The 25,022-nt window shown below is 39.6% G+C and overlaps 1 protein-coding gene across 4 annotated transcripts in view; it reads right to left on the bottom strand.

Annotated features, from left to right (window-relative positions):
* LOC126334627 (sorting nexin-8-like) overlaps positions 1–25,022 on the bottom strand; it is a 204,016-nt gene that overhangs the window by 104,771 nt on the left and 74,223 nt on the right. The gene's annotated exons all lie outside the window — the stretch shown is intronic.

A 25,022-nucleotide genomic window follows, 5' to 3' on the forward strand; every position in this document is an offset into this window, starting at 1 on the left:
TTTACATATTTAAATCCTGACAATTTTAAATACTACCTTTAAGAATCTTTAATCATTTGTGTAGTAACAGGAATGACCAATGTAACTGGAAAGAGAGTATTTTTCATGTTTTCATTGTCAAATATATATTATGATTTCTTTTCATTCCATTCAGGGATTAAGCACTGGGAGCATGGTTGTTTATATGCCTCTTTTTGAACTATTGTTAGTCTAATTCTATGTCCATAACTTATAAATGACACACACAGCAATGAATATTAGTAGATTCTGCCCTGAAATTTGGTTCTTTGCGTTTTCCCTGGGATATCAAGCACCTTTCTTGGAGGAACTAACAACTGACATTTTCAATATTTCTATTACAACCTCCTTCCAGAGAAAAATACCTGTGTAATGGACTTTTTATTTGTTGCAGTTGCTTCATGAGTCCCACAGTCTTGAGCTGCATTACAGTATACGATGCAGAAAAGAAAGGGAAAACACTCCCTGCAGCCTACTAATAAACTGAAAGTTGAAACTTCCTGGCTGTTTAAAATTTTGCGCCACACTGAGATTAACTCAGGACCTTTGCTTTTCACAGGCAAGTGCTCTACAAACTGAGCTACCCAAGCACAACTCACAATTCACCCTCACAGCTTTAATTCCACCAGTAGCTCTACTCCTACATTTCAAACTTCACAGAAGCTCTTCTGTGAACCTTGCCCTCCTGAATGAAAGTATACTGTGAAGTTAGCCACAGCCTGGCAGATATTTCCAGAATGAAATTTTCATTCTGCAGTGGAATGTGTGGCGATATGAAACTTCCTGTCAGATTTAAACTGTACGCCGGACCACGGACCAAGATTTTGAACTCGAGACCTTTGCTTTTCATGGGCAAGGGCTCTACCGACTGAGCTAAGATAGGAGATGAGGTACTGGTAGAATTAAAGCTGTGAGGGCCGGTCGTGAGTCATGCTTGGGTAGCTCAGTCTGTAAAGCAGTTGCCTGCGAAAGGCAAAGGCCTCGAGTTCTGGCACGCAGTTTTTATCTGCCACAAAGTTTCATATCAGCGCACATTCCACTGCAGAGAGAAAATTTCATCCTGGAAACGTCCCCCTGGCTAAGGCTAAGCCATGCCTCTGCAATATCCTCTTTTCCGGGAGTGCTAATTCTGCAAGTTTGCAGGAGAGCTTCTATGAAGTTTGGAAAGTAGGAGAGAAGATACTGTCAGAATTAATGCTGTGAGTGCGGATTGTGAGTCATGCTTGGGTAGCTCAATCAGTGGAGCAGTTGCCTGCGAAAGGCAAAGGTCCCGAGTTCGAGTCTCGGTCCAGCAAACAGTTTTAAACTGCCAAGAAGTTTCATATCAGTGCATACTCCACTGCAAAGTGAAAATTTCATTCTGGAAACTGAAGGTTGCTTCCACATATTTGCACGAAATGATTAAATCCTGCTATCTCTCAATTGATCATGTAGTTTAATGTTGCTAAACGTTTGTGAGGTTCACAACTTTACATTGTTCTGCATCACGAACCAGTCATCAGTTTTCACACTATATTGGTATTTCGTCAAGATGTGAATAAATGTTATCCCATTTCTATAAGACAGCACTTTCTCATACATAATTGCTAAATTTCTGCCAAGTATGTGACTGCGGCCAATATTACCCACCAAACCAATATTACAAACTTTGTGACTGTATTTCACTTCCCTCTACCATATTTCAAGCAACTTTGTGTCTGAGAAACAATGCCCATCTAGGACAACATGCTATGTTCTATTTGTCAAAAAGCTTTAAATGCAGTCACAAACCTGGTTAGATATTGGGATGGTGCATAGGTTAGTAGATTTCTTTTTTAGTTTATGGTTCACTGCTGCTATTCGAGTTCAAATATTGTCATTTTGTCATTTGGAAATAGTAGATGGAGCTGTGGGTGTTAGAAAATGAAGTACCAAGTGAAAAATTCTGAATATTTCTCTCATGTTCTTCTGTTTGAGTTGAATATAGAGGGGTGACAGCAGCAGTGGCACCAAAAGAAACATTTGTGCCATGTATGGGGATAATGCCATTGGACAGAGCATGACAAGAACAGGGTTTTCTTTTTTTAAGTTGGATTGTTTTGATATTAGATACTCCACATTCAGGAAGACTTTCAGGGTTTGATGAAGGTTGTTTAAATACATTGATCTAGAATGATCCATGTCAGTGAACTCGAGAACTGGCAAATGTGATGAACTGTGATCATTCCATCATCATGTGACATTTGCATGCATTAGTGAAGATTCAAAAACTGAGTGTTGGGGTACCACATGCTCTAAGCCAAAGTCACAAAAATTAGTGGGTGAGGCTCTAAGCCAAAGTCACAAAAATTAGTGGGTGAGGCTCTAAGCCAAAGTCACAAAAATTAGTTGGTGGCCATATGTGCCCTCTGCTTGCCCATTGCCGATTGGTTAGTGAACAACACCGGCCATTCCTTACCTGTACTGTAACTTTATGCTAACATAAGAAAAAGAGGGCACTGGCTGAGCCCAAACAAAGCAGGAACTCCTCATACAAAGATCTATGTGCATCCACAAAAAATAACATTATGTATCTGGTTGAACAGTGATGGTGTGGTGAACTATGAACTGCTTCCCACGGTGTAACCACCACTGCTGACATTTTTTGCCAACAACTGAGATATCCTGAAGATGCAATCCAAGGACAATGATCAGGAAGACTGTGAAATGATGCTACTCCATAATAACACCCAGTTGCATTCTGCTAGACTGGGGGAAAAAACCATACAGTTGGTTGGGAAGACATTCCACACCCACCTTATTCCCCTGATCTTCCACCCTCATATTTTCACCTTTTCCTCTCTCTATCAAACAACCTTCAAGGAACTTCCTGTCTGGATGAAAATGTGCATTGAACATGGCTCAATGAGTTCTTCACCCCAAAACCAAGTGACTTCTACCATTGGCCATTGACCTTCTCCTTCTGTGCCGATGCACACGCATTGCCCGAACTATTACAGCAGTCGATAAGATTGTCTACTGCAAGTAATGAGGGACTACGAATGTAGTGTGTGGACATTAAGTTGGGAATGTGGGTCTCACGGGGAGTGTGCAAGGGGTAAATCCCTGCCGTCGCACTATCCTCTATGCCATTGGTGGCTCATATGGATAGAGTGCTGCCATGTAAGCAGGAGATCCCAGGTTTGAGTCCTGGTCAGAGCACACATTTTCAACTGTACCCTGTCGACAGCTTAGGGTCTTGATTTCATTGCCATTTAAAAAATAAAATTATTTATTTTCAGTAAATATTGCACTTGACAATAAAAACTGCAAATTATTAAAGGATGGAGGTTTTTTGGTAAACAGTGAGAGAAGAAAGATAATGTAGAAGTAATTAAAACTAGAGTATCAGATAACCTTTATTGAACAACAAGAAATTGAAGTCAGAAGCACTACTAAACCTTTGTAAAAAATCTTTTTGCGTAATCAGTCATATAAATGAGATATGCACACACAAATATGATATTTATTAACTACTGTTTGTGAATCTACATCTAGACTCTACAAACCACTGTTAAGTGCATGGCAAAGGGTACTTCCCAGTGTACTACTAACTAGATCTTCCTAGTGTTCCAATAGTGTATTGGGGTCAGGAGCTGCTTAAATGCCTCTGTACATGCTGTGATTAGTATCAACCTGTATTCTCAAACCCTAACAGTGATACCAATGGAGTCATAAATTTCTAGCTTAATGCTCACTTTTGAAATTTTTTAGGCAAGTCTTCAAAGGACAGCTGGTGTGAAGTGTGATACAGAGTTAAATGCTTTTAGGATGTGACGAAAACCACCACCACCACCACCACCACCTCCTCCTCCTCCTCCTCCTCCTCCTCCTCCTCCTCGCTGCGTTACGGTCTCTGTAGGACCACGAGTAGTCCCTTCGTGGACTGCATTTTCCTTTTCTTCTCCCAGAACCTCTTCATTCTTTCTCTTCTTCTCTCCCGCTCTTCTTCTGATATCTTCAGTTTCCGTTTCTCCTGTCGGCTCCACTGGTGACACACTAATCTTTTCCTGTATTCTTCTCTTTCATTGATTTCCAGCATATTGGTCGGTGTATATTTTTGTTCCTCCAATTTTCCTTTCCTTCGATCTTGATCCCAAATTCCAACTAGTCCTTCTGAAGTTCAACAACCCACTTGGTTTCAGTTTTTCCCCTTGTCCTCCCTGTTGTTTCCCACACTCTTTTTGTCATTCTGTCCAAACTCATCCTAACTACATGTCCAGTAAGCCTTGCCCTTTTGAGTCTGATTTCCCCGGATATTGTTCTCATGTTCCGGTACAATTCCTCCCTAGGTCTTCGCATCCACATCTCTCCACCTCTTTTGGGAACTAGTATTTTTCTCTCTTCTTTCTGTAGTTGTTCTGCCCCATTTCTTCCTTGTAATGGCTTATCTTTGCCTCTGTGGATATATTCTTTTTATTCTATATCTCTCTTGACATGCAGAAGGCTGACTTCATCTTCTTTCTCCTCTCTGTTATTCCCTCCTTGCTCCTGTTCCTTCCTGTTATAAATTCTCCCAGGTATTTAAATTTGTCCACCACTTGCACAGTGCCTTCCAGTGCTTCCCAATCTGCAGTGGTATTAAATGTCTTTGTCTTGTTATAGGCGATCCTCAGTCCCACCTTTCTGGCTACCTTAAGTAAGTTGTCAAGTTGTGTCTTCTTCCGTCTCACTTACTATTGTTAAGTCATCTGCAAATGCTAGGCAGTCGGCTTGAGCCCTGTTGTCCTTTTTGTCCCCCACATGGGTCTTTGGTATTCCATTTCCTCGTTTATTTCTCTCCACTGCCTGATCACTTGAACAACATTGGTGACAATCCATGTCCCTGTTTAACACCAGCCTTGATCTCAATTTCTTCTGACAGTGCTCCTCTGAATCTCACCCTTGCTTTTGTGTCTGTCAGAATTTCTTTTTATGAGCTCTTGTGTAGTTCCATCAAGTCCTCTGTTCTTCTGGATCCTAACAAGAGTCGGTCTGTCGGTGGAGTCATATGCCTTTGTGAAGCCCACGAAGATTAGTTCTGTCTTTTTGTTTTTTAAGGCCCTATGTTTTATCAGTTGCTTCAGGATAAATATCTGTTCTATACAACCTCTTCCCTTCCTGAATTCCACTTGGCAGTCGCCAACTGAACTTTCTACCTGTTCTACTCTCTTGAGCAATAGTTTCGACAGCACCTTGTATCCAGCCTCTAGTAGTGATATTCCCCTGTAATTGTTTGCATCTCTCTTGTCCCCCTTCTTATGTATTGGTGCTACAATTGCATTCTTCCACCCTTCTGGCAAACTTCTTTGTTCTCCAGATCTGGTGAATTATGTTGGTCATGCATATTGCTTTGTTGCCTTCCCACTTTATCATCTCAGCTGCTATACCATCTTCTCCAGTTGCCTTATTATACTTTAGATTGCTTATGGCATATGCGACTTCATACCTGGTTGGAGGACGTGGCTCTCTCTCTTCTGTGTCAGTCTCCAGTTCTGCCTCTTCTTCAGGTGGTTCACAGTTCAGCAGGTCGTGAAAGTGCTCTGCAAAAATCCAACAGTTCTCCTTCGCACTGACAGCCAGCTCCCCTTTCTTATCTCTTATAAGCAGTTCTCTACCCTTGTATCCAATCAGACTTTTTGAATTTCCCAAAAAAGTGTCTGCCGTTGTTTTTCCTGAAGTTGGTCTCAATCTCATCCAGTTCCTGCACCATCATCTGTCTTCTGGTCTATCTTATTGTTTGGACCACTTCCTTTCTTGCTCCTAAAAAAACTTCCCATTTTTCCGGGTCCTTCTTGCTGCTCCAGTCCCACCAGGCTTTTCTGCGAGTCTTGTTTCCTCACATTCCTTGTTCCACCACCAGTGCTTCCGTTTCTTTCCTTCCTTTCGCCATGGTTCAGCCTGTTTCACCTTATTTCGCTTCATGTCGTCCCATTCATTGAATGATTCAATTCCTTCCTCATATCTGGATCGATTGTGTCTTAATTTGTCTCTGTCTACCTTTATGTTTTCTGTTTTTCTATTCGTCTGTGGCAGCCTGTCCCTGTTTGGAATCCAAAGGCACTTAACTTCTGTAAGATAGAGACCCGATTCTATTCTTGTGTTCTTCCTGACCTTTGTGTTAATGATCTCTTTACCATTTGTCCAGCTGATTGCTATGTGGTCAATTTGGAATTCCCCAATGTGGGTGCATGGGTTTGCCCATGTCTTTTTCTTACACGGTTTGGCCCTGAAGTGTGTTGTCATCAATCTCATTTTGTGTTCTCGACACAGTTCAATTAGTTTTTCTCCATTTTTGTTTGTCCGCTGGTGTGCAAGGTACTCGCCCACTACTCCTTTACGTTGCTTCTCTCTTCCAATCTGTGCATTATAATCTCCCACGAGTATCTTTACATGTCTATATGGTATGTTTTTCAAGGTATCATCTAGCTCTTCCCAGAAACTATCTACAACTTTCTTGTCTTTCCTGTTCTTGTCATTTGTAGGTGCATGTTCCCTGCTTGAAATGTCAGTGTTGACATCCTTTCTGATCTGCTCTTCATTTCAGTTATGCCATCCTCGTATCTCTTGTCTACTATGAACCCTGTACCAAAGCATCTAGGTGCATGTCTTTCCTTTCCCACCTTAACTCCTGGTTTCTCCTTCAGTATTGTGAAGTCTTCTGACTCCACTGTATCTTCGTCAAAGTATCTTGTTTCTTGCATCGCTAGTATTCCAATGCTTCACTCTTTCATCTCATCTACTAGTGTGTAGACGTGGCTGAGGGGGGGGGGGGGGGGGGGGGGGGGGGGGGGAAAAAAAAAAAAAAAAAACGGATTTCCCGGTTAAAAATAAATTTTCTCCCAGATGAAAATACACTTTCTCCGTGTTCAGTAACAGTATACTTTTCCTCAGAACTGTAAAACTTATCAATCCTTTCAATGGTTGTGGTTTTATACACTGGCATAGAACTTCCTGGCACTTTACAAAACGAAACACAGGAGGGGGGAGGGGCACATTTCGGAAAGATGTCTGATGTGCAGCAACATGTACACTGCACATTTCGTATTACGAACGTATGAATTCGAATTCCACCAAACACCACATGTTACTTTCCGAAGGATTGAGATCGAGATTGTGATGTGCTTTTGTAAGCCAGTCGTAGCTCATGTCAAGCGATCCTGCCAGCCGATGACAGCGGACATTCAGAGCATAGGACACGTGATGTAGTCAGCCAACAGCATCATCAATGTCAAGTAGCGCGACCACACAAATAGGGAAAGGTAGTGGTTTAAATTAATATATATAGTGTTGCTAAAAGAAAAGGAAAGCTTTCACTTAGCCTATAATATTGGCCTCTAAGATTAATAAGCTGCAAAGAAGCTAAGCTTTCACACATAATGTTAATCTTTTTTGTGCGTGTTACACTTTAAGATAGGATTGGGGAGAAGAGAAGTTTGTGGCACAACTTGACCAGAAGAAGGGATCGGTTGGTAGGACATATTCTGAGACATCAAGGGCTCACCAATTTAGTATTGGAGGGCACCGCGGAGTGTAAAAATCGTAGAGGGAGACCAAGAGATGAATACACTAAACAGATTCAGAAGGATGTAGGTTGCAGTAGGTACTGGGAGGTGAAGAGGCTTGCACAGGATAGAGTAGCATGGAGAGCTGCATCAAACCAGCCTCAGGACTGAAGACCACAACAACAACACTTTAAGATACATCTCACAAATTTGCCAGTAAATTTTTTAACAACGACATAAATGTCTGATCTTCTGGGTTTGAAAATATTCTAAATGGTCGTTCTCAAAGATCTGAATTTTGAATGAGAGTCAAACACTCTGTGATTTAAGAAATTCATCAGACATTGGCAGACAGAGTTCATCTTGTGCAAAAGGAAATTTACTTTACTTGAAAGTAACACTTTTCAAACAACTATTCAGAATATTTTCCCGCGAACGGTTAGAAAGAGATTCGTTTTAGCAGTTGTGCCAGATAACAGGCATTGCCGCGCTTGCGCAGCTATGATGACGCAGGACGTATGTTCGTATGTGTGAAACGTTAAAAGATCTAACATTGTGTCACAAAAGAAACAAGACGTTAGAGGATACTCCAAGAGCATGGGAATTTTGTCAACACTACTAAGATGCATAATTTGGCTTAAAGTGCACATTCATATGTCAAGATTCAGATGTAAATTTTCTTGGAGTACCAGTACTGCATTAACTCCTGTTTGGTTCTTTTTTATGGCATAATGTCATATGTCCCCCCATGAGCCATGGACCTTGCCGTTGGTGGGGAGGCTTGTGTGCCTCAGTGATACAGATGGCCCTACCGTAGGTGCAACCACAACGGAGGGGTATCTGTTGAGAGGCCAGACAAACACGTGGTTCCTGAAGAGGGCAGCAGCCTTTTCAGTAGTAGCAGGGACAACAGTCTGGATGATTGACTGATCTGGCCTTGCAACATTAACCAAAACGGCCTTCTTGTGCTGGTACTGTGAACGGCTGAAAGCAAGGGGAAACTACAGCCGTAATTTTCCCCGAGGACATGCAGCTTTACTGTATGATTAAATGATGATGGCGTCCTCTTGGGTAGGATATTCCGGAGGTAAAATAGTACCCCATTCGGATCTCCGGGCGGGGACTACTCAGGAGGACGTCATTATCAGGAGAAAGAAAACTGGTGTTCTATGGATCGGAGCATGCAATGTCAAGTCCCTTAATCGGGCAGGTAGGCTAGAAAATTTAAAAAGGGAAATGGATAGGTTAAAGTTAGATATAGTGGGAATTAGTGAAGTTCGGTGGCAGGAGGAACAAGACTTCTGGCCAGGTGAATACAGGGTTATAAATACAAAATCAAATAGGGGTAATGCAGGAGTAGGTTTAATAATGAATAGGAAAATAGGAATGCGGGTAAGCTACTACAAACAGCACAGTGAAGGCATTATTGTGGCCAAGATAGATACGAAGCCCACACCTACTACAGTAGTACAAGTTTATATGCATACTAGCTCTGCAGATGACGAAGAAATTGAAGAAATGTACGATGAAATAAAAGAAATTATGCAGATAGCGAAGGGAGACGAAAATTTAATAGTAATGGGTGACTGGAATTCGAGTGTAGGAAAAGGGAGAGAAGGAAACATAGTAGGTGAATATGGATTGGGGGAGAGAAATGAAAGAGGAAGCCGCCTGGTAGAATTTTGCACAGAGCATAACTTAATCATAGCTAACACTTGGTTAAAGAATCATAAAAGAAGGTTGTATACATGGAAGAACCCTGGACATACTAAAATGTATCAGCTAGATAATATAATGGTAAGACAGAGATTTAGGAACCATGTTTTAAATTGTAAGACATTGCCAGGGGCAGGTGTGGACTCTGACCACAATCTATTGGTTATGACCTGTAGATTAAAACTGAAGAAACTGCAAAAATGTGGGAAATTAAGGAGATGGGACCTGGATAAACTGAAAGAACCAGAGGTTGTACAGAGTTTCAGGGAGAGCATAAGGGAACAATTGACAGGAAAGGGGGAAAGAAACACAGTAGAAGAAGAATGGGTAGCTCTGAGGGATGAAGTAGTGAAGGCAGCAGAGAATAAAGTAGGTAAAAAGATTAGGACTTAAAGTAGTAAAGGAGTTTTGCTATTTAGGAAGTAAAATAACTGATGATGGTCGAAGTAGAGAGGATATAAAATGTAGACTGGCAATGGCAAGAAAGTAAGGATGTAGAAGCTTATCTCACTAGGGTAAGATAGATACTGCCTACAGGAAAATTAAAGAGGCCTTTGGAGAGAAGAGAACCACTTGTATGAATATCAAGAGCTCAGATGGCAACCCAGTTCTAAGCAAAAAAGAGAAGGGAAGGCAGAAAGGTTGAAGGAGTATATAGAGGGTTTATACAAGGGCGATGTACTTTAGGACAATATTATGGAAATGGAAGAGGATGTAGATGAAGATGAAATGGGAGATAAGATACTGCGTGAAGAGTTTGAAAGAGCACTGAAAGACCTGAGTCGAAACAAGGCCCCCGGAGTAGACAACATTCCATTAGAACTACTGACTGCCTTGGTAGAGCCAATCATGACAAAACTCTACCAGCTGGTGAGTAAGATGTATGAGACAGGCGAAATACCCTCAGACTTCAAGAAGAATATAATAATTCCAATCCCAAAGAAAGCAGGTGCTGACAGATGTGAAAATTGCTGAACTATCAGTTTAATAAGTCACAGCTGCAAAATACTAATGCGAATTCTTTACAGACGAATGGAAAAACTGGTAGATGCGGACCTCGGGGAGGATCAGTTTGGATTCCGTAGAAATGTTGGAACACGTGAGGCAATACTGACCTTACGACTTATCTTAGAAGAAAGATTAAGAAAAGGCAAACCTACGTTTCCAGCATTTATAGACTTGGAGAAAGCTTTTGACAATGTTGACTGGAATACTCTCTTTCAAATTCTGAAGGTGGCAGGCGTAAAATACAGGGAGCGAAAGGCTATTTACAATTTGTACAGAAACCAGATGGCAGTTATAAGAGTCGAGGGGCATGAAAGGGAAGCAGTGGTGGGGAAGGGAGTGAGACAGGGTTGTAGCCTCTCCCCGATGTTATTCAATCTGTATATTGAGCAAGCAGTAAAGGGAACAAAAGAAAAATTCGGAGTAGGTATTAAAACTCATGGAGAAGAAGTAAAAACTTTGCGGTTCGCCGATGACATTGTAATTCTGTCAGAGACAGCAAAGGACCTGGAAGAGCAGTTGAACGGAATAGACAGTGTCTTGAAAGGAGGATATAAGATGAACATCAACAAGAGCAAAACAAGGATAATGGAATGTAGTCAAATTAAATCGGGTGATGCTGAGGGAATTAGATTAGGAAATGAGACACTTAAAGTAGTAAAGGAGTTTTGCTATTTGTGGAGCACAATAACTGATGATGGTCGAAGTAGAGAGGATATAAAATGTAGACTGGCAATGGCAAGGAAAGCGTTTCTGAAGAAGAGAAATTTGTTAACATCGAGTATAGATTTAAGTGTCAGGAAGTCGTTTCTGAAAGTATTTGTATGGAGTGTAGCCATGTATGGAAGTGAATCATGGACGATAAATAGTTTGAACAAGAAGAGAATATAAGCTTTCGAAATGTGGTGCTACAGAAGAATGCTGAAGATTAGATGGGTAGATCATATAGCTAAAGAGGAGGTATTGAATAGGATTGGGGAGAAGAGGAGTTTGTGGCACAACTTGACAAGAAGAAGGGATCGGTTGGTAGGAAATGTTCTGAGGCATCAAGGGATCACGAATTTAGCATTGGAGGGCAGCGTGGAGGGTTAAAATCGTAGAGGGAGACCAAGAGATGAATACACTAAGCAGATTCAGAAGGATGTAGGTTGCAGTAGGTACTGGGAGATGAAGCAGCTTGCACAGGACAGAGTAGCATGGAGAGCTGCATCAAACCAGTCTCAGGACCGAAGAAAACAACAACAACAACAACAACAACAATAATGCCATATGTGCTAGAAGATGAAAATGTGAACTTAAAATGTAGCAAACAGTTGAAACTAGGCAATAGTGTGGAATTAAACACATCATTTCAAATAAATTGACTGCCTCAGCAGAAAAGATTAATAAAAGTCAAATTTCTTTAACAAACCGACAAAGATAACTTCATTATTCTGCAAGGCGATTAACGCTTGACTGTCAGAAAGGTAGAAACAAAATAAAATCTGAAACTAATAACTTATTTTAGCCTTCCGTAATTATGTGAATGTAATTTAATTCACTTGACAGCTCCTGACCACAGAAATCCACTTTGTTTTCATTTGACGTGTGAGCAATAAACGAAGCGGAAACAGCAAAATCACTTAATGTAAACACGGGTCACGTGGAGACTACCACCTCTCCACTACAACTCAGACTGCTTTGTGCATCAGGTCCGGATCTACGATATTTCCAAACCAGGCCAATATTAGATAGTGGCGCTCAACCTCCCTCGAGCGTTTGAGGTAGGTCACGAAAAATTTAAAAAATCGACTTTTCAAAAATATCTTCATATTGTAGCGCACATCTTTCTGAAGGGTCTGATACATTATACAAAGATTCCAAGACCTACCAAGCAGGAAAGCGCCGGTAGACAGGCACAATAAATAAAACACACAAACACACACACAAAATTCAAGTATTCGCAACCAACGGTTGCTTCTTCAGGAAAGAGGGAAAGACGAAAGGATGTGGGTTTTAAGGGAGAGAGTAAGGAGTCATTCCAATCCCGGGAGCGGAAAGACTTACCTTAGGGGGAAAAAAGGACAGGTGTACACTCGCACACACACACACATATCCATCCACACATACACAGACAAATGTCTGCTTGTCTCTGTGTATGTGCGGATGGATATGTGTGTGTGTGTGTGTGTGTGTGTGTGTGTGTGTGTGACAAAACTAGCAATTTGCAGATGAATTTTCACTTTTGTTTCAGCAGGTAATGTCAAACTGACAAGATTTCCTCCCTTAAAAACCACATCCTTTTGTCTTTCCCTCTCCTTTTCTCTTTCCTGAAAAAGCAACTGTCGATTGCGAAAGCTAGAAATTCTGTGTCTTACTCATTGTCTGTACATTTATGGTTCCAATTCTGAAAGTCTTTTTAGTTTTAACCTTCTTTAAAGTTCTTGGGAGCCCTGACTCTTCCCTTATGCACTTTTTGGCAGGTCCTCCAGAATCCGAATGCCTGCTTGTGTTGACCTTGGTCAATGGGGGATTGTCCCCCTGGGGTAATCTCAATTCTATTGTGCGATCCATTCCACGCGCTAAAAATTTTTCGGATGGGACGGTTCATGTCTGTCCAGTTATACGACTGAAGTTAGCCCCAGAAGATGTGTTCAGGCCGCCCCTGACATGGGAACACAGACACCTTTGGAAGCTGCCCCTAACATGGAGTACAGCCACTATCTGATATGTTTCAGTGGCTCTTCCGCTCTCTCTGCTATTGGGAAGCGACGTTCTCTTCCACTTTCGAGACCGTTGTCTGGGCTCCACCTGTAACCCTAGGTATGGGCCCTAACTGGGTGCTACCATCCGGAGCCAGATGGACTCAGGTTTTCTCTATGAGGTTGTTACTACTCCTCCTCCTCCTCCTCCTCCTCCTCATGACTTGCAAGATGGAGTCCCAGGCTTGGGACCGGCAATGGCGCAGTTGTGACAAAAACCTATCCCTCTCTATTCTCACATAATATCCTAATATGAAAACCTATGTTTACTTGACTGCTTTGACAACTTTCTTTCAGGATATTTTGTGAGAATAGAGAGGGATAGGTTTCCCGTGACCAACATTCCTGGTATCCATGCAGATTGGCATGAGGGAAATATTGTTATTAAAACAAAGACAATTGGCAAAGAACTCTTGAAAACGCTTGACGTAATCTTGCTATAAGGAAGACTTATTCTCTCATTTATGTTACGAAAAGTTATGATATCAAAGGCAACTTTCTTTTAAATGTAATTTGTTTCTGACGTTCGACTGTACAAGGGACTTACCGGAAATTGAAAGCGAGAATTTTATTGTGTATGAAAGTCAAACACATCGTCAACTGACGAAAAGCAAAGTTTTTATGTTTACTTATTTTATATGTAGAAAGAGTCTAAAAATTCCTGTACCTAGCATTATTCAATGGAGAAGAAGTCAAGAGGGTTTCCAGTAGCCAGCTAACCAGTAAAGAAGAGTGGCTGCAAATTCCAAGTAAGTCACCTCGTAAAGAAGTGGTTTGAGTGAATAAACTGGAATAACCCAGATTCACACTCACACTAAGTCAGAAATGATAGAACATGGCAACCGGACAGGCCCAAGAAAACAGGAATTTTAAGTAAAAAATGAGGAAAGAAGCTGTTATGTGTTGCCTTAGCAACAAGGGAATTACTCTGAGAAATTGGAATATGTTCAAGTATCCAATGGAGCAGAATTTAAATGGAAAAACAGTGAAGAAATTAAAAGTTGGCAATGATAAAAACAGCAAAGATGATTTCGGCATATTCGTCTAAGAAGTAGTACGCTTAGAACGCTTCAACCAAGAAGATCCAGTGTGGGGAGTATACATCTCGCACACATCATGGGGGACACAACATACATCTGACGCCACCGGCACCAGCTGCTTTTCACCGGTGCTGACCTGCCTCCACATCCACTCTCCTACGCAATGCGAATTCTACACCGGGTGAGCGTGAAACAAAACTTGATTACTTTAGTACAAAGTTTTAGAAGATACTGTTGAGTGAATTTTTATTGTGTAATTATCATATTTAAAGTTAGTTTTAAATGCTTACAAGAGTTAAGGCATTTAAAAGTATGGGAAATATACAACAGATTGAGGAAACTCAAAAACCAGCTATGGCAATGAAAAATGCAACGAAGTGACTGATTAAATTTGTAAACTCAGCTCACTAAAAGGTCAGAGTCTTAACTTAAACTCATTAAACTCTCAGAGTGCAACACTAAGTAAAGAACTAGACTTAGTAAATTCTCAATTAAATACCCAGAGTGAAGCTTTAAATGCTCATGACAGTGTGAAACTCTAAATATTAAAACGACAAATTTATCATATAAATCATATGTTTACTCACCATAGTCACAACAGTTTTGAAGATTTATCAAGAAGTTTATAACTTAACATTGAGAGCAAATGTAACAATGTAGAATCCGAACTTACTGAAAATTTAGGATTTTTTGAAAATGTGTATAATGTTCAGTATAATGACGTAAGGCATGGATCAAATAATTTGAAAGAGAGGGTGGATAAGCAGAATGAATTAATGCCAGTCATTCAATTGCAAATTACAGGTGTCAATACACTGGTAGATAATGTAGAAAGAAATTTCAAAGAGAAAATAGCTAACTCTGATATTATAAATGTAATTAGTTTGGAGGAACAATTTGGAGAAATTATAGGTCAAAAGGTTACCGAGAGAATAACATCTGGAAACATATCGCCTATTCCTTCTTCCGAACTTAGTGGTATCAGGAAGAGTATGGACAACCTGTGGAATGAGATTAAGCTTATCCAAGTACCAAAAGGAGTAGCTTCACTTAACGTTGTATTAACTAGTGAAGCTGTGACTGATTTACAATGGGGAGCTAATTCAGAGTTATCTAGACAATTCCCTAAATTTACGCCAGACGGAGATGTACATCCGACCCATTTCTTAAAAAGGTTTAACCAAGCATTACTAAAAAATTGGGAAGATTCTAAGAAGTTCGAATTTGCTGTGGGGTACCTTATAGGGGAAGCCTCAGAATAGGGTACAGTAAATATTGAGAACTTTTCCTCTTGGGAGGGCTTTCAAAAGAAATTTAAAGAGAAATACTGGCCTGCCAGTGCTCAAGAAAAGTTGATATCAGATCTGTGGGACCCAAAATATTAGAACACTTGGGTTACTATTAGCAAATATTTTGATTGGTATTTAACATGAGCATAGTATTTAGATAAGCCAATGGAAGAAGAGGGATTGGTACGTATTTTAATTAGACAACTGCCCATCTATGCGAGAAAAGACATATTATGTAGTGGTTGGAAAACGGTAGAAGAGTAGTTGTCTTTTGTTGATGCACTTAACGCAATAAATAAGGACCACAACGAAACTTTACACCAAAGTGAAAGTTCTAACTATAAAAAAAATAGCGGGAATAACTTAAAAAGGCTTGAGACAAACTTAGCAAAAGTACACCAGTGCACTACGAAAAGTTGCAATGGTAATTATCAAAAGAAGCATTTACATTCAAATTTAGATCCAGTAACTTCTCAAGAATTTGTACTGAGTAACCAAAAAACACAAAATAGGAATGCAGTACCTCGTTACAGTAACCAACCCATATTTACTAGTAATGAGGAAAATGTTCAACCTGGATCCAGGGGCGGGGCCCAGGTTGTGGAAATACATTAGGAGGCCATGTTCCATTTAAGTATGTTAACTTTACGCACAAAATACCCACAAAGGAAAGGTTGTTACTTGAAGAACCAGGCTTAGCTACTAATAACCCACAACCTATAATAGCAGGGGCAGTGGAAAATTCCAAGTTTAATATATTTATAGATATATTGGGGGAATCAACACCAACAACAGCAAAACGAAGATAATGGAATGTTGTCGAATTAAGTCGAGTGATGCTGATGGAATTAGATTAGGAAATGAGACACTTAAAGTAGTGAAGGCATTTTGCTATTTGGGGAGCAAAATAACTGAAGATGGTCGAAGTCGAGAGGATACAAAATGTAGACTGGCAATGGCAAGGAAAGCGTTTCTGAAGAAGAGAAATTTGTTAACATCGAATATAGATTTAAGTGTCAGGAAATTGTTTCTCAAAGATTTGTATGGAGTGTAGCCATGTATGGAAGTGAAACATGGACGATAAATAGTTTGGACAAGAAGAGAATAGAAGCTTTCGAAATGTGGTATTACAGAAGAATGCAGAAGGTTAGATGGGTAGATCACATAAATAATGAGGAGGTATTGAATAGAATTGGGGAGAAGAGGAATTTGTGGCACAGCTTGACAACAAGAAGGGATTGGTTGGTAGGACATATTCTGAGGCATCAAGGGATCACCAATTTAGTATTAGAGGGCAGCACGGAAGGTAAAAATCGTAGAGGGAGACCAAGAGCTAAATACACTAAACAGATTCAGAAGGATGTTGGTTGCAGTAGGTACTGGGAGATGATGAAGCTTGCACACAATAGAGTAGCATGGAGAGCTGCATCAAACCAGTCTCTGGACTGAAGACCACAACAACAACAACAACAACAACAGATTGGAGGAGTGAGGTGTCACTCATCTCAAATGTATTTTTTAACTTGATACAGAATAAACAGCACTTAGCATTATCACTGACTACACATAATCGGGATAATGGGAACAAGAAGTAAACTTGTAAAATATGAAACTCGAGTGAACTGTAGTATTTTGTCAACCACTATTAACAGTAGAGGATATTAACAGAGCTGTGCTGTTTGATTTAGATTGGTTGTTAGCGTTTAAAGTCATCTTAAACTTTGACGAACATCATCTTTGTTATGGCAGGAGGGGCAGTAGATGCTGGACACCATTTGTAACAAGTAGTCACATTGAGGAACAAACAACTGAGTGTCAGTATCTACAATTAACAGCTACAGCACAATTATCACCAAATATCGATAATGTGGCTCAAGTAACACATCAAACTGATATACAAGACAAAGTTAATGAATCTCTAACACTAACCTATCAATGAAGACGAGATTAATGGAGTATGAAGTGGTGTTTTCTGACAGTCCAGGTAACATGAGGCACTATATCTGTAAGTTCAAAATTAAAGATGACACTCCATTCTTTTGCAAAACGTATCCAATACCTGTGAGTTTGAAGGAAGCAGTTCGGAATGAGATTAACAAAATGATTGTTAATAACATTATAGAATGAAGATCCGGTGTAATGAATAATCCTCTGGTCATGATGAAGAAAGCTTCAGGCACAGTAAGATTAGTCTTAGACACTCGTACATAAAATCAGCATACAGAAACAGAGAGATCAACTGATTAATATCGACGAATTGTTATCCAAGTTTGAAAAGGTGTGATTCTTTAGTACAATGGACTTAACTGTGGGATACTGGCAGATAAAATTACATCCAGAATGCAAAAAGTATACAGCCTTTTTGTTTGATGTAAAATCTTATCATTTCAATGTATTACCATTCGGACTTAATATCTCTGTGTCTGTATTTATACGTGCATTAGATGAAACAATAGGAAGAGACTTATTGAAGGATTTGATAAAATACATAGACGATATCTTAATATTATCAGCTACTTGGGAGGCCCGTTGTCTAACTTTGTGCAAGACTCTGAAAAAATTTAAAGAAAAAGGTGTTCTACACCTACATTTATACTCCGCAAGCCACCCAACGGTGTGTGGCAGAGGGCACTTTACGTGCCACTGTCATTACCTCCCTTTTCTGTTCCAGTCGAGTATGGTTCACGGGAAGAACGACTGTCTGAAAGCCTCCGTGCATGCTCGAATCTCTCTAATTTTACATTCGTGATCTCCACGGGAGGTATAAGTAGGGGGAAGCAATATATTCGATACCTCATCCAGAAACGCACCCTCTCGAAACCTGGCGTGCGAGCTACACCGCAATGCAGAGCGCCTCTCTTGCAGAGTCTGCCACTTGAGTTTGCTAAACATCTTCATAATGCTATCACGGTTACCAAATAACCCTGTGACGAAACGCACCGCTCTTCTTTGGATCTTCTCTATCTCCTCCGTCAACCCGATCTGGTACGGATCCCACATTGATGAGCAATACTCAAGTATAGGTCAAACGAGTGTTTTGTAAGCCACCTCCTTTGTTGATGGACTACATTTTCTAAGGACTCTCCCAATGAATCTCAACCTGGTACCCGCCTTACCAACAATTAATTTTATATGATCATTCCATTTCAAATCGTTCCGCACGCATACTCCCAGATATTTAACAGAAGTAACTGCTACCAGTGTTTGTTACGCCATCATATAATCATACAATAAAGGATCCTTCTTTCTATGTATTCGCAATACATTACATTTGTCTATGTTAAGGTTAAGTTGCCACTCCCTACACCAAGTGCCTATCCGCTGCAGATCTTCCTGCATTTCGCTACAATTTTCTTCTAATGCTGCAGCTTCTCTGTATACTACAGCATCATCCGCGAAAAGCCGCATGGAACTTCCGACACTATCTACTAGGTCATTTATATATATTGTGAAAAGCAATGGTCCCATAACACTCCCCTGTGGCACGCCAGAGGTTACTTTAATGTCTGTAGACATCTCTCCATTGATAACAACATGCTGAAGCTGTCTAAAATGTTTTTCTCGCGCCAAGAACTTAAGTCCTTAGGTCATATTATAGGGGTAAAGGGAATTAGACTGGATACTGAACGCATAAAAGCTATCAAAGAACATCTGCACCCCAAAAATGTAAGGCAATTAAAAGGATTTATAGGTATGGCTGGATACTATCAACGGTATGAACGAGGGCAAGAGTTAAATGACCTGAGAATTTTAGGAGTTTATTAAGAAAAGGAGTACCCACGGACTTGGGATGAAGGTGCAAATGATGCATTTGAAAACTTTAAAAGAGCGCTTGTTGAGCCACCCGTATTACATCATCCAGTTATGGGCGAAGAGTTTAAATTTTTGGCAGATGCATCTGATTACGGTGTTGCTGCTGAACTTTTCCAAGGATAATGGGATCAAGCAACGTAGAACACAAAACCATAGCTTTTGCTAGCTGTTGCCTAAATAAGCATGAACTAAATTACACAGCTACCAAAAAGGAACTATTGGCGATTGAGTGGAGTATTCAAAAGTTTCAGACACTAGTATGGGGACCAGAAATCCATATTTATACAGATCATTAAGCTTTATCCTATCTGATGAGTAGTCCATTATTACACAGTCAGTTGATGCGATGGATGCTTTTCCTACAGGAACACAATATTAAGATGCGATACATAAAAGGTTCTAAAAATATTGTGCTTGATGCTTTATCGAGGCTATCCATAGGATTAGAAAAACTAAAACATACAGAAGGGCCCGGCATTATTTTTGCCATTAATTTTATGTCAGAGGAATATCCAAACATCATTGTAAAGGAAGAACAACAGGGACTATCCATCATGATTCTTATTTCACAGAAATATTTTCTATGTGGTTCCAGAACTCGTTACCTCCTAATCAATTAGGAAAATGGAAAAATTATAGATCATAAATTGTTTTGGAGGGACAGTGTAACATCACAACATTGGCGCTTATGTATTCCGAAGGTAATAGAAGACGAACTTGTGTGGTATGTTTACACAGGATATGGACACTGCGAAATCAAAAAATGTATATTCCATATGAGTAAGTTTTATTATTTCAAGAAACTAGGTCGTAAAATAGCATCTTTGATTAGTGCCTGTGAAACCTGCCATAAAGTAAGAGAGAATAATACTCATGTGAAATTCAAAATGTATCCTATTATTCCTCAGTCATTACACAACCTCACAGCAGCGGCTCTTTTTGGACCAGTTCCACAAAGAAAGGGAGAAGTATCTTATATTTTGGTTGTCACAGAATGCTGAATAGAATATAGTTTTATATGTTAAACTATATCCCATTAAAAGAGCAAATACGCAAATGGTTATACACTGTTTACAACAATACTTTCTAGAAGTAGGTAAACCAAAACAATTTCTTACGGATAATGGCCCACAATTTGTGAGTAACGAATTTAGGGAATTCCTAATGAGGGAAAGTATTCGACAAGCGTTAATATTCAATTATTCCTCATCATCACAACTGTGTGAACGAGTAATGAAGGAAAATGGAAAATTATGTTGCACTTACTGCCACGAAAAACATACTTCGTGGGCAACTAAAATTAAAGACTTTGAACTCATCCTGAATTAATTACCCCATTTATCAACTGGGTTGATGTTATAGGCAATCCTTTTATAGGAGAAACTCTAAGTGTTTTAATTGGCCTGACCAACCTAGTGTCAATTATGAAGTAAAGCAGGAAAGAGTTTCTAAGAATTTTGTTGAAAAGTCACTACAAAGAGTAAGTAAGCATAACAAAAAGGCTGTGGAACCTCAGTTACCAAGTCAATGACCTGGTTCTAACAACAAAACATCTCCACAGCTCGACTCTGTAGAAAGAGACTCATAAGTTTTTCCAAAAATATGAGGAACCGTACCAGATACAAACAGAAGAGGAAAAGGAATGTAAAGAATGTAAAACTGCATATCCCCAGGGACGTTAACATTCTGAGTTAACAGGCAGAATAATGACTGTCGGATCCCGAGTTGTCTTCAGTGTTTCTTCCAAAATAGTTTTCCTTTAAAATCTAGAACTATCCTGTAATCTTATTGCTTAGAAAACCAGATATGACAATAAAATAGAGAACAACTTAAGAGAATCACAGGAAAACAGTGATTTCTAGATGAAAAAAACTGAAGAGAGTACTATATTTGTGGAAAATATAATACGATGTGACTAGCTAAACAACTGTTATACCATAGTGTATAGATTTACTATTTTATACGGAGTATTTTATACCCTTTATGAGATGTGATGTAGATGGGGAGAGGGGGGGGGGGGGTGTATAAATTTTGAAAGGGGTGGGTATTGTAGCTAAAAGAACGATTTACATCTACATCAACATGACTACTCTGCAATTCACATTTAAGTGCTTGGCAGAGGGTTCATCGAACCACAATCATACTCTCTCCCTACTATTCCACTCCCGAACAGCGAGCAGGAGAAACGAACACTTAAACCTTTCTGTTCGAGCTCTGATTTCTCTTATTTTATTTTGATGATCATTCCTACCTATGTAGGTTGGGCTCAACAAAATACTTTCGCATTCGGAAGAGAAAGTTGGTGACTGAAATTTCGTAAAAAGGTCTCGCCGCAACGAAAAACGTCTATGCTGTAATGACTTCCATCCCAACTCGTGTATCATATCTGCCACACTCTCTCCCCTATAACGTGATAATACAAAACGAGCTGCCCTTTTTTGCACCCTTTCGATGTCCTCCGTCAATCCCACCTGGTAAGGATCCCACACCGCGCAGCAATATTCTAACAGAGGACGAACGAGTGTAGTGTAAGCTGTCTCTTTAGTGGACTTGTTGCATCTTCTAAGAGTCCTGCCAATGAAACGCAACCTTTGGCTCGCCTTCCCGACAATATTATCTATGTGGTCCTTCCAACTGAAGTTGTTCGTAATTTTAACACCCAGGTACTTAGTTGAATTGACAGCCTTGAGAATTGTACTATTTATCGAGTAATCGAATTCCAATGGATTTCTTTTGGAACTCATGTGGATCATCTCACACTTTTCGTTATTTAGCGACAACTGCCACCTGACACACCATACAGCAATCTCTTCTAAATCGCTTTGCAACTGATACTAGTCTTCGGATGACCTTACTAGACGGTAAATTACAGCATCATCTGCGAACAATCTAAGAGAACTGCTCAGATTGTCACCCAGGTCATTTATATAGATCAGGAACAGTAGAGGTCCCAGGACGCTTCCCTGGGGAACACCTGATATCACTTCAGTTTTACTCGATGATTTGCCGTCTATTACTACGATCTGCGACCTTCCTGACAGGAAATCACGAATCCAGTCGCACAACTGAGACGATACCCCATAGCTCCACAGCTTGATTAGAAATAAATCATGACAAACAAAAAACACACATCACACCTTTCAAACAACCCTCACAAACAAGTGTGCCTAATCTTTCATCATTTGCCATTTCCAAGGGGTTGCTAAGATTTTCTTCGGGGACCTTAAAGGGTGAAAGTGTGACAAGTCTGTTCTGTAGGGGACGATTTAATACCAGACCACCTCGGGCATCTCACTCAAGCACCTGATGGGTAGGGATACTAGGAGAGGGGGGTTTCCTGTCTGTGGGGCTACCTTCTTTCTCTTCTTCAATCCTACCATCCACGTCTATTATTTTCTTTTCCTACTTCTCATTTGAGAACCATTCTATTTTTTCCCTATTTTCATATTCACAAACTTCTTTCACTAAAGTCCTTCCTGATTTCCGTGTTTACTAGAAACCTAAATCTTATCTTTAGATAAGAAGGGCGAAAAATCAGATTGCATGAACACACATCCACATATACACAAATACATACTTCTGTACAAACAGTAAATTACATAAGACAAAGCCTGTCACGATGTGAGAACCACCAGGTGTTGTGAGGGGGGGGGGGGGGGGGGGGGGAAGGAGGAATGTGTGTACATATGGAAATATGCACCCATATATAGGAAGCTATAATGGTTCTACATCAAATGTACATAAGTAGAGGTATACATAAACAAAGAACAGTGACAATTCTAAACTCATGCGCAAAGAGAGAGAAAAGCATATAAGTTTATGGAACAAAAATGCTACATAACAAACAACTATAAAGTAGTAATGAGCAATGGATAAATAAGAGACATGAGCAAAGAAATAAAACAAAAGTAGGAGAGAAGTTAGTCATGTTAATCATTACAAAGTGTCAGTGTAATAAATACTCTGATGAATTAAAGGATAGTGGGACATAAATAGTATATGTAGTATAGTATCTATTGAAAATATAGAAGTTGGTAAGTAGAGAAGGACTCTAGTGAGTAAATGATAGATTAAAGAATGAATGCGAAGTTTAAGAGATGACTATCTTTACCAGAAGATACTTAATTCTGGTATACATAGAAATGTATACTAGGGTAATGAACCATGAGGCCTACTCAGAAAGGATAAGGGGGCATACCCAACATTCACTAAGTACAAAGGGCCAGCATACTTAATTGGAGATAGGATGATCTGTGGCTTAAAAAATCGGAATGTTTAATAAAAGGGGTACCTACCAGAAAGGAAAGAGGAAGTGCTCTCATAAGGTCAACCCACAAGGAAGGAAGTTCCTAAAAGAAGGGGGCAGTATCGTGACAAAAGTCACAAATTTTATAGGGACTATTCTGGGAAGTGTGAATTCTATGAATGACTAGCATTATCATGTTTCCTGGAAATAAATGAGTGTCAAAAGAACACTTTCATTTCGTCCAGAGTTCCTCCAAGCTACAAATAATGAAAATAGTACATACTAAGAAAAAGGTAGTACAAAAGATAGGAACAGAAAATAGATTACGCCTGTGTTATCAACATCTGAAGTTTACGGAAAAAACAGTCTACACAATTCCTAAATATCAGTAAAGCTGACAAAAACCATGAGTAATTGTTCATGTCTCAATAACGAAGTAAAATAAGAAAAGAGTAGAGAAACAATAAGCGAAAGATTGTTCAGAAGAGGACAGAGAATTGTTATCAAAAGGAAAGATATGTATATGAACATGAGTAAGAAATGTATAATGTTAAGATATGAAATGATGTTATGAGTGATATTATTTGCACAATGATTATGTATGAAATATTGTGTGTTCCATCTGAGGGGGGGATATGTAGTGATTCAAGAATTTCTGTGTAAATTCTAGAACCACTCAGCCTTCTACCATCTCAAACACACAATATTCTGGATATGGGTGTGGGGTGGTGGAATCCTACTTACTGTGCATCACGTTTGTGTGTACAGGTTTTAAATCAGTCACAGGAAAAAAGTAGACGCGGCAGACGAACGACACTGACAGAAGTACGTGTCACACAATCCATAGATGTTTTATTGAGTGTGTAAGGAATAACCATGGAGTTTATATGCTGCTCTGTGCTTATTGGGTCATTGACTATTGCTATCAAAACAAAGACAGTTGACAAAGAACTTTTGAGGTAACCTTGCTATAAGCAAGACTTATTTTCTGATTTATGTTACGAAAAGTTATGGTATCAAAGCCAACTTTCTTTTAACTGTAATTTAATTTCTTTCTGACGTTCGACTGTACGAGGAACTTAACCATAAGTTGAACGTGAGTTTTATTGTGTATGAAAGTCAAATACATTGTTAATTGAGAAAAAGCAAAGTTTGTATGTCTACTTATTTCATAAGTAAAGAAAGAGTCTAAAAATTCCTGTACCTAGTATTATTTCACGGAGAAGAAGTCAAGAGGGTTTCCGGCAGCTGGCTATTCATTTAAGAAGAGTGGCTGCAAATTTCAAATAAGTCACCTCATAAAGAAGTGGAAGGTTGTTTGAGGGAATAAACCGCAATAACCCAGATTCACACTCGCACTTTAAGTCAGAAACATTCGAACACATCGCCCATTTTATGGACAACTTTTTCTGTCTATATACCTATGTTTTCTTTTACACCTAATGTGTTTCTTTACAGAGATTGTATACCATCATCAACAATTATTCTACTAAGCATGTAATTGTATCCAGTTCCTGGTCGTCATTTTTCTGAACTTCAGCCAACATTCTTCTACACACTCCTGCCTAGAGGTTTAAAGTATCTCACTACAATACATCAATACTGCCTCTTTTACCAAGTTGACCATGTAAATGTTTGCATGTGTTTTAATT

Source organism: Schistocerca gregaria, chromosome 2, assembly GCF_023897955.1.
Source record: "Schistocerca gregaria isolate iqSchGreg1 chromosome 2, iqSchGreg1.2, whole genome shotgun sequence".
Classification (NCBI taxonomy): domain Eukaryota; kingdom Metazoa; phylum Arthropoda; class Insecta; order Orthoptera; family Acrididae; genus Schistocerca; species Schistocerca gregaria.